We start from the raw sequence: 14,949 nt of genomic DNA, 5'->3' as shown, positions 1-14,949 counted from the left end.
TTCTCAGAAACCTTTTTTCTCTTTGTTATGGGAGGATATTTCCTTTGGCCATATAGTCTTCAAAGGGATCCGAAATATCTGTACTCAGATTCCACAGAAATAAGGCTAGTAAAGAGATCCACGAAATAGAGATGTAACTCTGTGAGATGAATTAACAGAACACTAAGCAGTTTCTCAGAAAGCTTCTTTCCAGATTTCATCTGAGGATATTTCCTTTTTCACCATAGCCCTCTATGGGCTTCCAAATATCACTTTGCCAATTCCACAAGAACTGTCTTAGCGAAAGGCTTCTTGAGGGGAAAGCTGTAACTCTGTGAGATGATTTCACAGAACACAAAGAAGTTTCTCAGAAAGCTTCTTTCTCTTTGTTTTGGCATGATATTTCCTTTGGCCCTATAGTCTTCTAAGGGTTCCGAAATATCTCTTCTCAGATTCCACAGAAATAAGGCTAGGAAAGAGATACATGAAATACACATGTAACTCTGTGAGATGAATTAACAGAACACTAAGCAGTTTCTCAGAAAGCTTCTTTCCAGATTTCATCGGAGGATATTTCCTTTTTCACCATAGCCCTCTACGGGCTTCCAAATATCACTTTGCCAATTCCACAAGAACTGTCTTAGCGAAAGGCTTCTGGAGGGGAAGCTGTAACTCCTTGAGATGATTTCACAGAACACAAAGAAGTTTGTCAGAAAGCTTCTTTCTCTTTGTTATGGGAGGATATTTCCTTTGGCCCTATAGTCTTCAAAGGGATCCGAAATATCGGTTCTCAGATTCCACAGAAATAAGGCTAGCAAAGAGATCCACGAAATACACATGTAACTCTGTGAGATGAATTAACAGAACACTAAGCAGTTTCTCAGAAAGCTTCTTTCCAGATTTCATTGGAGGATATTTCCTTTTTCACCATAGCCCTCTATGGGCTTCCAAATATCACTTTGCCAATTGAACAAGAACTGTCTTAGCGAAAGGCTTCTGGAGGGGAAGCTGTAACTCTGTGAGATGATTTCACAGAACACGAAGAAGTTTGTCAGAAAGCTTCTTTCTCTTTGTTATGGGAGGATATTTCCTTTGGCCCTATAGTCTTCAAAGGGATCCGAAATATCTGTTCTCAGATTCCACAGAATTAAGGCTAGCAAAGAGACCCACGATATACACATGTAACTCTGTGAGATGAATTAACAGAACACTAAGCAGTTTCTCAGAAAGCTTCTTTCCAGATTTCATCGGAGGATATTTCCTTTATCACCATAGCCCACTGTAGGCTTCCAAATATCACTTTGCCTATTCCACAAGAACTGTCTTAGCGAAAGGCTTCTTGAGGGGAAAGCTGTAACTCTGTGAGATGATTTCACAGAACACAAAGAAGTTTCTCAGAAAGCTTCTTTCTCTTTGTTATCGGAGGATATTTCCTTTGGCCCTATGGTCTTCAAAGGGATCCGAAATATCTGTTCTCAGATTCCACAGAAATATGGCTAGCAAATAGATCCATGAAATACACATGTAACTCTGTGAGATGAATTAGCACAACACTAAGCAGTTTCTCAGAAAGCTTCTTTCCAGATTTCATCTGAGGATATTTCCTTTTTCACCATAGCCCTCTATGGGCTTCCAAATATCACTTTGCCAATTCCACAAGAACTGTCTTAGCGAAAGGGTTCTTGAGGAGAAAGCTGTAACTCTGTGAGATGATTTCACAGAACACAAAGAAGTTTCTCAGAAACCTTTTGTCTCTTTGTTATGGGAGGATATTTCCTTTGGCCCTATAGTCTTCAATGGTATCCGAAATATCTGTTCTCAGATTCCACAGAAATAAGGCTAGCAAAGAGATCCACGAAATACACATGTAACTCTGTGAGATGAATTAACAGAACACTAAGCAGTTTCTCAGAAAGCTTCTTTCCAGATTTCCTGTGAGGATATTTCCTTTTTCAACATAGCCCTCTATGGGCTTCCAAATATCACTTTGCCAATTCCACAAGAACTGTCTTAGCGAAAGGCTTCTTCAGGGGAAAGCTGTAACTCTGTGAGATGATTTCACAGAACACAAAGAAGTTTCTGAGAAAGCTTCTTTCTCTTTGTTATCGCAGGATATTTCCTTTGGCCCTATAGTCTTCAAAGGGATCCGAAATATCTGTTCTCAGATTCCATAGAAATAAGGCTAGCAAAGAGATCCACGAAATACACATGTAACTCTTGAGATGAATTAACAGAACACTAAGCAGTTTCTCAGAAAGCTTCTTTCCAGATTTCATCTGAGGATATTTCCTTTTTCACCATAGCCCTCTATGGGCTTCCAAATATCACTTTGCCTATTTCACAAGAACTGTCTTAGCGAAAGGCTTCTTGAGGGGAAAGCTGTAACTACTTGAGATGATTTCACAGAACACAAAGAAGTTTGTCAGAGGCTTCTTTCTCTTTGTTATGGGAGGATATTTCCTTTGGCCCTATAGACTTCAAAGGGATCCGAAATATCGGTTCTCAGATTCCACAGAAATAAGGCTAGCAAAGAGATCCACGAAATACACATGTAACTCTGTGAGATGAATTAACAGAACACTAAGCAGTTTCTCATAAAGCTTCTTTCCAGATTTCATCTGAGGATATTTCCTTTTTCACCATAGCCCTCTATGGGCTTCCAAATATCACTTTACCAATTCCACAAGAACTGTCTTAGCGAAAGGGTTCTTGAGGGAAAAGCTGTAACTCTGTGAGATGATTTCCCAGAACAAAAAGAAGTTTCTCAGAAAGTTTCTTTCTCTTTGTTATGGGAGGATATTTCCTTTGGCCCTATAGTCATCAATGGGATCCGAAATATCTGTTCTCAGATTCCACAGAAATAAGGCTATCAAAGAGGTCCACGAAATACACAGGTAACTCTGTGAGATGAATTAACAGAACACTAAGCAGTTTCTCAGAAAGCTTCTTTCCAGATTTCCTGTGAGGATATTTCCTTTTTCACCATAGCCCTCTATGGGCTTCCAAATATCACTTTGCCAATTCCACAAGAACTGTCTTAGCGAAAGGCTTCTTCAGGGGAAAGCTGTAACTCTGTGAGATGATTTCACAGAACACAAAGAAGTTTCTCAGAAAGCTTCTTTCTCTTTGTTATCGCAGGATATTTCCTTTGGCCCTATAGTCTTCAAAGGGATCCGAAATATCTGTTCTCAGATTCCACAGACATAAGGCTAGCAAGGAGATCCACGAAATACACATGTAACTCTGAGAGATGATTTCACAGAACACAAAGAAGTTTCTCAGAAAGCTTCTTTCTCTTTGTTATAGGAGGATATTTCGTTTTGCCCTATTGTCTTAAAAGGGATTAGAAATATCTGTACTCAGATTCCACAGAAATAAAGCTAGTAAAGAGATCCACGAAATACAGATGTAACTCTGTGAGATGAATGAACAGAAAACTATGCAGTTTCTCAGAAAGCTTCTTTCCAGATTTCATCTGAGGATATTTCCTTTTTCACCATAGCCCTCTATGGGCTTCCAAATATCACTTTGCCAATTCCACAAGAACTGTCTTAGCGAAAGGCTTCTTGAGGGGAAAGCTGTAACTCTGTGAGATGATTTCACAGAACACAAAGAAGTTTCTCAGAAAGCTTCTTTCTCTTTGTTATCGGTGGATATTTCCTTTGGCCCTATAGTCTTCAAAGGGTTCCGAAATATCTGTTCTCAGATTCCACAGAAATAAGGCTAGGAAAGAGATACACGAAATACACATGTAACTCTGTGAGATGAATTAACAGAACACTAAGCAGTTTCTCAGAAATCTTCTTTCCAGATTTCATCTGAGGATATTTCCTTTTTCACCATAGCCCTCTTTGGGCTTCCAAATATCACTTTGCCTATTCCACAACAACTGTCTTAGCGAAAGGCTTCTTGAGGGGAAAGCTGTAACTCTGTGAGATGATTTCACAAAACACGAAGAAGTTTCTCAGAAAGCTTCTTTCTCTTTGTTATCGGAGGATATTTCCTTTGGCCCTATAGTCTTCAAAGGGATCCGAAATATCTGTTCTCAGATTCCACAGAAATAAGGCTATCAAAGAGATCCATGAAATACACCCATAACTCTGTGAGATGAATTAACAGAACACTAAGCAGTTTCTCAGAAAGCTTCTTTCCAGATTTCATTTGAGGATATTTCCTTTTTCACCATAGCCCTCTATGGGCTTCCAAATATCACTTTGCCTATTCCACAAGAACTGTCTTAGCGAAAGGGTTCTTGAGGAGAAAGCTGTAACTCTGTGAGATGATTTCACAGAACACAAAGAAGTTTCTCAGAAACCTTTTTTTTCTTTGTTATGGGAGGATATTTCCTTTGGCCCTATAGTCTTCAATGGGATCCGAAATATCTGTTCTCAGATTCCACAGAAATAAGGCTAGCAAAGAGATCCACGAAATACACATGTAACTCTGTCAGATGAATTAACAGAACACTAAGCAGTTTATCAGAAAGCTTCTTTCCAGATTTCATCGGAGGATATTTCCTTTTTCACCATAGCCCTCTAAGGGCTTCCAAATATCACTTTGCCAATTCCACAAGAACTGTCTTAGCGAAAGGGTTCTTGAGGAGAAAGCTGTAACTCTGTGAGATGATTTCACAGAACACAAAGAAGTTTCTCACAAACCTTTTTTCTCTTTGTTATGGGAGGATATTTCCTTTGGCCCTATAGTCTTCAATGGGATCCGAAATAGCTGTTCTCAGATTCCACAAAAATAAGGCTAGCAAAGAGATCCACGAAATACAGATGTATCTCTGTGAGATGAATTAACAGAACACTAAGCAGTTTCTCAGAAAGCTTCTTTCCAGATTTCCTGTGAGGATATTTCCTTTTTCACCATAGCCCTCTATGGGCTTCCAAATATCACTTTGCCAATTCCACAAGAACTGTCTTAGCGAAAGGCTTCTTGAGGGGAAAGCTGTAACTCTGTGAGATGATTTCACAGAACCCAAAGAAGTTTCTCAGAAAGCTTCTTTCTCTTTGTTATCGGAGGATATTTCCTTTGGCCCTATAGTCATCAATGGGATCCGAAATATCTGTTCTCAGATTCCACAGAAATAAGGCTAGCAAAGAGATCCACGAAATACACATGTAACTCTGTGAGATGAATTAACAGAACACTAAGCAGTTTCTCAGAAAGCTTCTTTCCAGATTTCATCTGAGGATATTTCCTTTTTCACCTTAGCCCTCTATGGGCTTCCAAATATCACTTTGCCTATTCCACAAGAACTGTCTTAGCGAAAGGGTTCTTGAGGGGAAAGCTGTAACTCTGTGAGATGATTTCACAGAACACAAAGAAGTTTCTCAGAAACCTTCTTTCTCTTTGTTATCGGAGGATATTTCCTTTGGCCCTATAGTTTTCAAAGGGATCCGAAATATCTGTTCTCAGTTTCCACAGAAATAAGGCTATTAAAGAGATCCACGAAATACAGATGTAACTCTGTGAGATGAATTAACAGAACACTAAGCAGTTTCTCTGAAAGCTTCTTTCCAGATTTCATCTGAGGATATTTCCTTTTTCACCATAGCCCTCTATGGGCTTCCAAATATCACTTTGCCAATTCCACAAGAACTGTCTTAGCGAAAGGGTTCTTGAGGGAAAAGCTGTAACTCTGTGAGATGATTTCACAGAACACAAAGAAGTTTCTCAGAAAGCTTCTTTCTCTTTGTTATGGGAGGATATTTCCTTTGGCCCTATAGTCATCAAAGGGATCCGAAATATCTGTTCTCAGATTCCACAGAAATAAGGCTAGCAAAGAGATCCACGAAATACACAGGTAACTCTGTGAGATGAATTAAAAAAACACTAAGCAGTTTCACAGAAATGTTCTTTCCAGATTTCATCGGAGGATATTTCCTTTTTCACCATAGCCCTCTATGGGCTTCCAAATATCACTTTGCCAATTCCACAAGAACTGTCTTAGCGAAAGGCTTCTTGAGGGGAAAGCTGTAACTCTGTGAGATGATTTCACAGAACACAAAGAAGTTTCTCAGAAAGATTCTTTCTCTTTGTTATCGGAGGATATTTCCTTTGGCCCTATAGTCTTCAATGGGATCCGAAATACACATGTAACTCTGTGAGATGAATTAACAGAACACTAAGCAGTTTCTCAGAAAGCTTCTTTCCAGAATTCATCTGAGGATATTTCCTTTTTCACCATAGCCCTCTATGGGCTTCCACATATCACTTTGCCAATTCCACAAGAACTGTCTTACCGAAAGGGTTCTTGAGGGTAAAGCTGTAACTCTGTGAGATGATTTCACAGAACACAAAGAAGTTTCTCAGAAAGCTTCTTTCTCTTTGTTATCGGAGGATATTTCCATTGGCCCTATTGTCATCAATGGGATCCGAAATATCTGTTCTCAGATTCCACAGAAAAAAGGCTAGCAAAGAGATCCAGGAAATACACATGTAACTCTGTGAGATGAATTAACAGAACACTAAGCAGTTTCTCAGAAAGCTTCTTTCCAGATTTCATCTGAGGATATTTCCTTTTTCACCGTAGCCCTCTATGGGATTCGAAATATCACTTTGCCAATTCCACAAGAACTGTCTTAGCGAAAGGGTTCTTGAGGGGAAAGCTGTAACTCTGTGAGATGATTTCACAGAACACAAAGAAGTTTCTCAAAAACCTTTTTTCTCTTTGTTACGGGAGGATATTTCCTTTGGCCCTATAGTCTTCAATGGGATCCGATATATCTGTTCTCAGATTCCACAGAAATAAGGCTAGCAAAGAGATCCACGAAATACACATGTAACTCTGTGAGATGAATTAACAGAACACTAAGCAGTTTCTCAGAAAGCTTCTTTCCAGATTTCATCGAAGGATATTTCCTTTTTCACAATAGCCCACTGTGGGCTTTCAAATATCACTTTGCCAATTCCACAAGAACTGTCTTAGCGAAAGGCTTCTTGAAGGGAAAGCTGTAACTCTGTGAGATGATTTCACAGAACACAAAGAAGTTTCTCAGAAAGCTTCTTTCTCTTTGTTATCGGAGGATATTTCCTTTGGCCCTATAGTCTTCAATGGGATCCGAAATAACTGTTCTCAGATTCCACAGAAATAAGGCTAGCAAAGAGATCCACGAAATACACATGTAACTCTGTGAGATGAATTAACAGAACACTAAGCAGTTTCTCAGAAAGCTTCTTTCCAGATTTCATCGGAGGATATTTCCTTTTTCACCATAGCCCTCTATGGGCTTCCAAATATCACTTTGCCTATTCCACAAGAACTGTCTTAGCGAAAGGCTTCTTGAGGGGAAAGCTGTAACTCTGTGAGATGATTTCACAGAACACAAAGAAGTTTCTCAGAAAGCTTCTTTCTCTTTGTTATCGGAGGATATTTCCTTTGGCCCTATTATCTTCAATGGGATCCGAAATATCTGTACTCAGATTCCACAGAAATAAGGCTAGCAAAGAGATCCACGAAATACACATGTAACTCTGTGAGATGAATTAAAAGAACACTAAGCAGTTTCTCAGAAAGCTTTTTTACAGATTTCATCGGAGGATATTTCCTTTTTCACCATAGCCCACTATGGGCTTCCAAATATCACTTTGCCTATTCCACAAGAACTGTCTTAGCGAAAGGCTTCTTGAGAGGAAAGCTGTAACTCTGTGATATGATTTCACAGAACACAAAGAAGTTTCTCTGAAACCTTCTTTCTCTTTGTTATCGGAGGATATTTCCTTTGGCCCTATTGTCTCTAATGGGATCGGAAATATCTGTACTCAGATTCCACAGAAATAAGGCTAGTAAAGAGATCCACGAAATAGAGATGTAACTCTGTGAGATGAATTAACAGAACACTAAGCAGTTTCTCAGAAAGCTTCTTTCCAGATTTCATCTGAGGATATTTCCTTTTTCACCATAGCCCTCTATGGGCTTCCAAATATCACTTTGCCAATTCCACAAGAACTCTCTTAGCGAAAGGCTTATTCAGGGGAAAGCTGTAACTCTGTGAGATGATTTCACAGAACACAAAGAAGTTTCTCAGAAAGCTTCTTTCTCTTTGTTTTGGCATGATATTTCCTTTGGCCCTATAGTCTTCTAAGGGTTCCGAAATATCTCTTCTCAGATTCCACAGAAATAAGGCTAGGAAAGAGATACATGAAATACACATGTAACTCTGTGAGATGAATTAACAGAACACTAAGCAGTTTCTCAGAAAGCTTCTTTCCAGATTTCATCGGAGGATATTTCCTTTTTCACCATAGCCCTCTATGGGCTTCCACATATCACTTTGCCAATTCCACAAGAACTGTCTTACCGAAAGGGTTCTTGAGGGGAAAGCTGTAACTCTGTGAGATGATTTCACAGAACACAAAGAAGTTTCTCAGAAAGCTTCTTTCTCTTTGTTATCGGAGGATATTTCCATTGGCCCTATTGTCATCAATGGGATCCGAAATATCTGTTCTCAGATTCCACAGAAAAAAGGCTAGCAAAGAGATCCACGAAATACACATGTAACTCTGTGAGATGAATTAACAGAACACTAAGCAGTTTCTCAGAAAGCTTCTTTCCAGATTTCATCTGAGGATATTTCCTTTTTCACCGTAGCCCTCTATGGGATTCGAAATATCATTTTGCCAATTCCACAAGAACTGTCTTAGCGAAAGGCTTCTTGAGGGGAAAGCTGTAACTCTGTGAGGTGATTTCACAAAACACAAAGAAGTTTGTCAGAAAGCTTCTTTCTCTTTGTTTTGGCATGATATTGCCTTTGGACCTATAGTCTTCAAAGGGTTCCGAAATATCTGTTCTCAGATTCCACAGAAATACGGCTAGCAAAGAGATCCACGAAATACACATGTAACTCTGTGAGATGAATTAACAGAACACTAAGCAGTTTCTCAGAAAGCTTCTTTCCAGATTTCATCTGAGGATATTTCCTTTTTCACCGTAGCCCTCTATGGGATTCGAAATATCACTTTGCCAATTCCACAAGAACTGTCTTAGCGAAAGGCTTCTTGAGGGGAAAGCTGTAACTCTGTGAGGTGATTTCACAAAACACAAAGAAGTTTGTCAGAAAGCTTCTTTCTCTTTGTTTTGGCATGATATTTCCTTTGGACTTATAGTCTTCAAAGGGTTCCGAAATATCTGTTCTCAGATTCCACAGAAATAAGGCTAGCAAAGAGATCCACGAAATACACATGTAACTCTGTGAGATGAATTAACAGAACACTAAGCAGTTTCACAGAAAGCTTCTTTCCAGATTTCATCGGAGGATATTATCTTTTTCACCATAGCCCACCGTGGGCTTCCAAATATCACTTTGCCTATTCCACTAGAACTGTCTTAGCGAAAGGCTTCTTGAGGGGAAAGCTGTAACTCTGTGAGATGATTTCACAGAACACAAAGAAGTTTCTCAGAAAGCTTCTTTCTCTTTGTTTTCGGAGGATATTTCCTTTGGCCCTATAGTCTTCAAAGGGATCCGAAATATCTGTTCTCAGATTCCACAGAAATATGGCTAGCAAAGAGATCCACGAAATACACATGTAACTCTGTGAGATGAATTAACAGAACACTAAGCAGTTTCTCAGAAAGCTTCTTTCCAGATTTCATCGGAGGATATTTCCTTTTTCACCATAGCCCTCTATGGGCTTCCAATATCACTTTGCCAATTCCACAAGAACTGTCTTAGCGAAAGGGTTCTTGAGGAGAAAGCTGTAACTCTGTGAGATGATTTCACAGAACACAAAGAAGTTTCTCAAAAACCTTTTTTCTCTTTGTTACGGGAGGATATTTCCTTTGGCCCTATAGTCTTCAATGGGATCCGAAATATCTGTTCTCAGATTCCACAGAAATAAGGCTAGCAAAGAGATCCACGAAATACACATGTAACTCTGTGAGATGAATTAACAGAACACTAAGCAGTTTCTCAGAAAGCTTCTTTCCAGATTTCATCGAAGGATATTTCCTTTTTCACCATAGCCCACTGTGGGCTTCCAAATATCACTTTGCCAATTCCACAAGAACTGTCTTAGCGAAAGGCTTCTTGAAGGGAAAGCTGTAACTCTGTGAGATGATTTCACAGAACACAAAGAAGTTTCTCAGAAAGCTTCTTTCTCTTTGTTATCGGAGGATATTTCCTTTGGCCCTATAGTCTTCAAAGGGATCCGAAATATCTGTTCTCAGATTCCACAGAAATAAGGCTAGCAAAGAGATCCACGAAATACACATGTAACTCTGTGAGATGAATTAACAGAACACTAAGCAGTTTCTCAGAAAGCTTCTTTCCAGATTTCATCGGAGGATATTTCCTTTTTCACCATAGCCCTCTATGGGCTTCCAAATATCACTTTGCCTATTCCACAAGAACTGTCTTAGCGAAAGGCTTCTTGAGGGGAAAGCTGTAACTCTGTGAGATGATTTCACAGAACACAAAGAAGTTTCTCAGAAAGCTTCTTTCTCTTTGTTATCGGAGGATATTTCCTTTGGCCCTATTATCTTCAATGGGATCCGAAATATCTGTTCTCAGATTCCACAGAAATAAGGCTAGCAAAGAGATCCACGAAATGCACATGTAACTCTGTGAGATGAATTAAAAGAACACTAAGCAGTTTCTCAGAAAGCTTTTTTACAGATTTCATCGGAGGATATTTCCTTTTTCACCATAGCCCTCTATGGGCTTCCAAATATCACTTTGCCTATTCCACAAGAACTGTCTTAGCGAAAGGCTTCTTGAGGGGAAAGCTGTAACTCTGTGATATGATTTCACAGAACACAAAGAAGTTTTTCTGAAACCTTCTTTCTCTTTGTTATCGGAGGATATTTCCTTTGGCCCTATTGTCTTTAATGGGATCGGAAATATCTGTACTCAGATTCCACAGAAATAAGGCTAGTAAAGAGATCCACGAAATAGAGATGTAACTCTGTGAGATGAATTAACAGAACACTAAGCAGTTTCTCAGAAAGCTTCTTTCCAGATTTCATCTGAGTATATTTCCTTTTTCACCATAGCCCTCTATGGGCTTCCAAATATCACTTTGCCAATTCCACAAGAACTGTCTTAGCGAAAGGCTTCTTGAGGGGAAAGCTGTAACTCTGTGAGATGATTTCACAGAACACAAAGAAGTTTCTCAGAAAGCTTCTTTCTCTTTGTTTTGGCATGATATTTCCTTTGGCCCTATAGTCTTCTAAGGGTTCCGAAATATCTCTTCTCAGATTCCACAGAAATAAGGCTAGGAAAGAGATACATGAAATACACATGTAACTCTGTGAGATGAATTAACAGAACACTAAGCAGTTTCTCAGAAAGGTTCTTTCGAGATTTCATCGGAGGATATTTCCTTTTTCACCATAGCCCTCTACGGGCTTCCAAATATCACTTTGCCAATTCCACAAGAACTGTATTAGCGAAAGGCTTCTGGAGGGGAAGCTGTAACTCCTTGAGATGATTTCACAGAACACAAAGAAGTTTGTCAGAAAGCTTCTTTCTCTTTGTTATGGGAGGATATTTCCTTTGTCCCTATGGTCTTCAAAGGGATCCGAAATATCTGTTCTCAGATTCCACAGAAATATGACTAGCAAATAGATCCACGAAATACACATGTAACTCTGTGAGATGAATTAACACAACACTAAGCAGTTTCTCAGAAAGCTTCTTTCCAGATTTCATCTGAGGATATTTCCTTTTTCACCATAGCCCTCTATGGGCTTCCAAATATCACTTTGCCAATTCCACAAGAACTGTCTTAGCGAAAGGGTTCTTGAGGAGAAAGCTGTAACTCTGTGAGATGATTTCACAGAACACAAAGAAGTTTCTCAGAAACCTTTTGTCTCTTTGTTATGGGAGGATATTTCCTTTGGCCCTATAGTGTTCAATGGGATCCGAAATATCTGTTCTCAGATTCCACAGAAATAAGGCTAGCAAAGAGATCCACGAAATACACATGTAACTCTGTGAGATGAATTAACAGAACACTAAGCAGTTTCTCAGAAAGCTTCTTTCCAGATTTCCTGTGAGGATATTTCCTTTTTCACCATAGCCCTCTATGGGCTTCCAAATATCACTTTGCCAATTCCACAAGAACTGTCTTAGCGAAAGGCTTCTTGAGGGGAAAGCTGTAACTCTGTGAGATGATTTCACAGAACACAAAGTAGTTTCTGAGAAAGCTTCTTTCTCTTTGTTATCGCAGGATATTTCCTTTGGCCCTATAGTCTTCAAAGGGATCCGAAATATCTGTTCTCAGATTCCATAGAAATAAGGCTAGCAAAGAGATCCACGAAATACACATGTAACTCTTGAGATGAATTAACAGAACACTAAGCAGTTTCTCAGAAAGCTTCTTTCCAGATTTCATCTGAGGATATTTCCTTTTTCACCATAGCCCTCTATGGGCTTCCAAATATCACTTTTCCTATTTCACAAGAACTGTCTTAGCGAAAGGCTTCTTGAGGGGAAAGCTGTAACTACTTGAGATGATTTCACAGAACACAAAGAAGTTTGTCAGAGGCTTCTTTCTCTTTGTTATGGGAGGATATTTCCTTTGGCCCTATAGAATTCAAAGGGATCCGAAATATCGGTTCTCAGATTCCACAGAAATAAGGCTAGCAAAGAGATCCACGAAATACACATGTAACTCTGTGAGATGAATTAACAGAACACTAAGCAGTTTCTCAGAAAGCTTCTTTCCAGATTTCATCTGAGGATATTTCCTTTTTCACCATAGCCCTCTATGGGCTTCCAAATATCACTTTACCAATTCCACAAGAACTGTCTTAGCGAAAGGGTTCTTGAGGGAAAAGCTGTAACTCTGTGAGATGATTTCCCAGATCAAAAAGAAGTTTCTCAGAAAGTTTCTTTCTCTTTGTTATGGGAGGATATTTCCTTTGGCCCTATAGTCATCAAAGGGATCCGAAATATCTGTTCTCAGATTCCACAGAAATAAGGCTATCAAAGAGGTCCACGAAATACACAGGTAACTCTGTGAGATGAATTAACAGAACACTAAGCAGTTTCTCAGAAAGCTTCTTTCCAGATTTCCTGTGAGGATATTTCCTTTTTCACCATAGCCCTCTATGGGCTTCCAAATATCACTTTGCCAATTCCACAAGAACTGTCTTAGCGAAAGGCTTCTTCAGGGGAAAGCTGTAACTCTGTGAGATGATTTCACAGAACACAAAGAAGTTTCTCAGAAAGCTTCTTTCTCTTTGTTATCGCAGGATATTTCCTTTGGCCCTATAGTCTTCAAAGGGATCCGAAATATCTGTTCTCAGATTCCACAGACATAAGGCTAGCAAGGAGATCCACGAAATACACATGTAACTCTGAGAGATGATTTCACAGAACACAAAGAAGTTTCTCAGAAAGCTTCTTTCTCTTTGTTATAGGAGGATATTTCGTTTTGCCCTATTGTCTTAAAAGGGATTAGAAATATCTGTACTCAGATTCCACAGAAATAAAGCTAGTAAAGAGATCCACGAAATACAGATGTAACTCTGTGAGATGAATGAACAGAAAACTATGCAGTTTCTCAGAAAGCTTCTTTCCAGATTTCATCTGAGGATATTTCCTTTTTCACCATAGCCCTCTATGGGCTTCCAAATATCACTTTGCCTATTCCACAAGAACTGTCTTAGCGAAAGGGTTCTTGAGGAGAAAGCTGTAACTCTGTGAGATGATTTCACAGAACACAAAGAAGTTTCTCAGAAACCTTTTTTTTCTTTGTTATGGGAGGATATTTCCTTTGGCCCTATAGTCTTCAATGGGATCCGAAATATCTGTTCTCAGATTCCACAGAAATAAGGCTAGCAAAGAGATCCACGAAATACACATGTAACTCTGTCAGATGAATTAACAGAACACTAAGCAGTTTATCAGAAAGCTTCTTTCCAGATTTCATCTGAGGATATTTCCTTTTTCACCTTAGCCCTCTATGGGCTTCCAAATATCACTTTGCCTATTCCACAAGAACTGTCTTAGCGAAAGGGTTCTTGAGGGGAAAGCTGTAACTCTGTGAGATGATTTCACAGAACACAAAGAAGTTTCTCAGAAACCTTCTTTCTCTTTGTTATCGGAGGATATTTCCTTTGGCCCTATAGTTTTCAAAGGGATCCGAAATATCTGTTCTCAGTTTCCACAGAAATAAGGCTATTAAAGAGATCCACGAAATACAGATGTAACTCTGTGAGATGAATTAACAGAACACTAAGCAGTTTCTCTGAAAGCTTCTTTCCAGATTTCATCTGAGGATATTTCCTTTTTCACCATAGCCCTCTATGGGCTTCCAAATATCACTTTGCCAATTCCACAAGAACTGTCTTAGCGAAAGGGTTCTTGAGGGAAAAGCTGTAACTCTGTGAGATGATTTCACAGAACACAAAGAAGTTTCTCAGAAAGATTCTTTCTCTTTGTTATCGGAGGATATTTCCTTTGGCCCTATAGTCATCAAAGGGATCCGAAATATCTGTTCTCAGATTCCACAGAAATAAGGCTAGCAAAGAGATCCACGAAATACACAGGTAACTCTGTGAGATGAATTAACAGAACACTAAGCAGTTTCACAGAAATGTTCTTTCCAGATTTCATCGGAGGATATTTCCTTTTTCACCATAGCCCTCTATGGGCTTCCAAATATCACTTTGCCAATTCCACAAGAACTGTCTTAGCGAAAGGCTTCTTGAGGGGAAAGCTGTAACTCTGTGAGATGATTTCACAGAACACAAAGAAGTTTCTCAGAAAGATTCTGTCTCTTTGTTATCGGAGGATATTTCCATTGGCCCTATAGTCTTCAATGGGATCCGAAATACACAAGTAACTCTGTGAGATGAATTAACAGAACACTAAGCAGTTTCTCAGAAAGCTTCTTTCCAGAATTCATCTGAGGATATTTCCTTTTTCACCATAGCCCTCTATGGGCTTCCACATATCACTTTGCCAATTCCACAAGAACTGTCTTACCGAAAGGTTCTTGAGGGGAAAGCTGTAACTC

The sequence above is a fragment of the Macaca mulatta genome, chromosome 9, assembly GCF_049350105.2.
Source record: "Macaca mulatta isolate MMU2019108-1 chromosome 9, T2T-MMU8v2.0, whole genome shotgun sequence".
NCBI lineage: Eukaryota > Metazoa > Chordata > Mammalia > Primates > Cercopithecidae > Macaca > Macaca mulatta.
The sequence above is the reverse complement of the archived record's forward strand: the minus strand, read 5'-3'. Positions refer to the sequence as shown.